The following is a 4,252-nucleotide window of genomic DNA, read 5'->3' on the forward strand; positions in this document are numbered from 1 at the left end:
TGGTGAAGCGGCTAGGCAGACCCTGGATTATAAGAATGCAAGAAATAGTTGGTAATTAATTGCTAATTGGTTTATTATTGTCACATGTACTGAGATACAGTGAAAAACTTTTCTTTGCATGCCATCCAGACAGATTATACCACATATAAGTGCATCAAGGTAGTACAAAAGGAAAAACAATAACAGAATGCAGAATATAGTGTTACAATTGCAGAGTAAGTGCAGTACAGGCAGACAAATAAGGTGCAAGGGCCATGACGAGGTAGGGTGAGAGATCAAGAGTTTGGCTTTATCGTACAAGAGGTCCATTCAAGGGTCTGATAACAGTGGGATAGAAGCTGCCCTTGAGCCTGGTGGTACGTGTTCTCAAGGTTTTGTATCTTCTGCCCGATGGAAGGGGGGAGAAGATAGAATGACCAATGTGGGAGTAAGTCTTTGATTATGCTGTCTGCTTTCCCAAGGCAGCGGGAAGTGTAGACAGAGTCAATGAAGAGGAGGCTGGTTTTTGTGATAGACTGAGGTGTGTTCACAACTCTAAAATTTCTTGCAGTCCTGGGCAGAGCAGTTGCCGTACCAAGCTGTGATGCATCCAGATAGGATGCTTTTTATGGTGCATCTGTAGAAATTGGTGAGGGTGAAAGGGGATGTGCCGAGATAGAAGCAGAAATGCATTTATAGCATTTTTGTGTGTTGTCCCATCTGATCCCCATATTCACTGATCCTTTACTTATTCAAAAGTCCACAGGACCAAGCTTGGATACACTCAGAGACTAGGCATCCTCAGCCCACAAAGGGAGAGAATTCCGAAGGAACTTACAGCCCTCTGTGTATAGACAACTCTCCCACTTCAGTGCGAAATTCTTGTATTATGTCCTTCTATGACATAAAAGGGTGCCAATAGGCTGATCAGGTCCATTCCGGCTCCAAGAGCAATCCCAACAATCCCATTCCCTGTAATTTATTTTCTTTCACATGCCCATCAACTATTTGTGTCCCCTCCCCCCACCCCCACCTCCACTCCCAATCCTTCTACAGTTTACCTGCACACTAGAAGTAATTTACAGTGACCAATTAACCTAACAACCAGCATGGCTTCGCGATGTGATAGGAAATCAAAGCACCTGGAGAATCCATGTGGTCACAGGGAAAACTCCACACTGGTCAGTCTTACTCAATGTGGGAAGCAATGGAAGAAATTGCTGGGGCTCTGTCAGAGATTTGGAAAGGGTACCAGGATGCTGCCTATATGAGAGGGTACGAGCTGTAAAGAGAGGTTGAACAAACTTGGGTTGTTTTCTCTAGAGTGGCGGAGGCTGAGGGGAGATCTGATAGAAATTTATAAAATTATGAGGGGAATATATAGGGTTGATAGTCAGAGTCTTTCTCCTGGGGTAGAAATGCAAATGCTAGAGTGAATGCATTAAGATGAAAGAGGGAAAGTTTAAAGAAAATGTGCAGGGCAAGTTTTTTTTACACAGAGAGTGGTGGGTGCCTGAAAGGGTCTGCCAGGGGTAGTGGTGGAACCAGATATGATAGTGGCATTTAAGAGGCTTTTAGATAAACACATGAATATTCAGGGAAAGGAGGGATATGGATCATGCACAGGCAGAAGAGATTTCGCTTAATTTGGCATCATAGTCGGCACAGACATTGTGGGCTGAAGGGCCTATAAGACCATAAGACATAGGAGCAGAACTAGGTCATTCGGCCCTTCAAGTCTGCTCCTCCATTCAATCGTGGCTGATTTATTTTTCCCTCTCAACCCCATTTCTCCTGCCCTCTCCCCATAACCTTTAACATCCTTATAATCAAGAACCTTATCAACTCCAGTTTACGTACACCCAATGATGGCCTCCACAGCCTTCTGTGGCAATGAATTCCACAGATTCACTGCCCTCTAGCTAAAGAAATTCCTCCTCTTCTCCTGTGTCTAAAGGAACATCCTTCTATTCTGAGGCTGTGCCCTCTGGAACTAGACTCTCCCACTACTGGAAACATCCTCTCCACGTCCAACTCTATCCAGGCCTTTCAATATTCGGTAGATTTCAATGAGATTTCCCTCATCCTTCTAAACTCCAGCGAGTAGAGGACCAGAGCCATCAAACACTCCTCATACATTAACCCTTTCATTCCCTGGATTATTCTTGTAAACCTCCTCTGGACCCTCTCCAACACCAGCACATCCTTCCTTAGATATGGGGCCCCATAACTGCTCACAATACTCCAAATGTGGTCTGAATCAATGCCTTATAAAGCTTCAGCATTACTTCCTTGCTTTTATAATTCTACTCCTCTCAAAATGAATGCTAACATTGCATTTGCCTTCCTTACTACTGACTCAGCCTGCAAGTTAACCTTCAGGGAATCCTGCACTGGGACTCCCAAGTCCCTTTGCACCTCTGATTTCTGAATTTGCTCCCCATTTAGAAAATAGTCTGTGCCTTTATTCCTTCTACCAGAGTGCATGACCGCACACTTCCCTACGCTGTATTCCATCTGCCACTTCTTTGCCCATTCTCCCAACCTGTCCAAGTCCTTCTACAGATTCCCTGCTTCCACAACACTACCTGCCCCTCCACCTATCGTTGTATCACCCGCAAACTTGGCCCCAAAGCCATCAATTCCGTCATCCAGATCATTAACATACAAAGTGAAAAGTAGTGGATCCAACACTGACCCCTGCGGAACACCACTAGTCACTGGCAGCCAACCAGAAAAGCCCCCTTTATTCCCACCTCTTTGCCTTCTGCAGTTAGCCAATCTTCTATCTATGCTAGTACCTTTCCTGTAATACCCTGGGGTTCTATCTTGTTTAGCAGCCTTATGTGCGGCACCTTGTCAAAGGCATTCTGAAAATCCAAGTAAACAACATTGACTGACTCTTCTTTTTCTATCCTGCCTGTTACTTCCTCAAAGAATTCCAACAGATTTGTCAGGCAAGATTTCCCCTTAAGGAAACCATGCTGACTTCGGCCTATTTTATCATGAGCTTCCAAGTACCCTGAAACCTTAATAATAGACTGTAACATCTTACCAACCACTGAAGTCAGGCGAACTGGCCTATAATTTCCTGGCTTTTGCCTCCCTCCCTTCTTAAAGACTGGAGTGACATTTGCGATTTTTCCAGTCCTCCAGAACCATTCCTGACTCTAGTGATTCTTGAAAGATCACCACTAATGCCTCTACAATCTCTTCAGCTACGTCTTTCAGAGCCCTGGAGTGGAGTCCATCCGGTCCAGGTGACTTATCCACCTTCAGACCTTTCAGTTTCCCAAGCACCTTCTCCTTAGTAATAGGAACTACACTCACTTCTGCCCCCTGACTCTCTCGAATTTCTGGCATGTTGCTGGTGTCTTCCACAGTGAAGATTGGTGCAAAATACTTATACAGTTTGTTCGCCATTTCTTTGTTCCCCATTACTAACTCTCCAGTGTCATTTTCCGGCAGTCCAACATCCACTCTTGTCTCTCTAATTTTACCCTTTATATATCTGAGAAAACTTTTGGTATCCTCTTTTATATTATGGGCTAGCTTACGTACCTTCATATTTCATCTTTTCTCCCCTTATTGCTTTTTTAGTTGCCTTCTGTTGGTTTTTAAAAGCTTCCCAATCCTCCAGCTTCCCACTAATTTTTGCAACATGTATGCCTTCTCTTTTGCTTTTATGCTGTCTTTGACTTCCCTTGTCAGCCATGGTTGCCTCATCCTCCCTTCAGAATGCTGCTTCTTTTTCTTTGGGATGAACTGATCCTGCGTCTTCACAATTACTCCCAGAAACTCCTGCCATTGCTGCTCTGTCGTCATCCCTGCTAGGGTCCCCTTTCAATCAACTTTGGCCAGCTCCTATGTCATGCCCTTACTCAGCTGTAATATCGATCCATCTGATTTCAGCTGCTCCCTCTCAAACTGCAGGGTGAATTCTATCATATTCTGATCACTGCCTCCTAAGGGTTCCTTTACCTTAAGCTCCCTAATCAAATCTGGTTCATTGCACAACATCAAATCCAGAATTGCCCTTTCCCTAGTGGGTTTGACCACAAGCTGCTCTAAAAATTCTACAAGTTCTTTCGCTTAGAATCCAGTACCAACCTGATTTTCTGAATCCACCTGCGTATTGAAATCCCCGATGACCACCATAACGTTGCCCTCTTTACATGTCTTTTCTATCTTCTGTTGTAATTTGAACTCCACATCCTGGCTACTATTCTATACTGGCCTGTATGTAATTCCCACGAGGGTCTTTTTACCCTCA

The sequence above is a fragment of the Pristis pectinata genome, chromosome 10 (genome assembly GCF_009764475.1).
Source record: "Pristis pectinata isolate sPriPec2 chromosome 10, sPriPec2.1.pri, whole genome shotgun sequence".
Lineage (NCBI taxonomy): Eukaryota > Metazoa > Chordata > Chondrichthyes > Rhinopristiformes > Pristidae > Pristis > Pristis pectinata.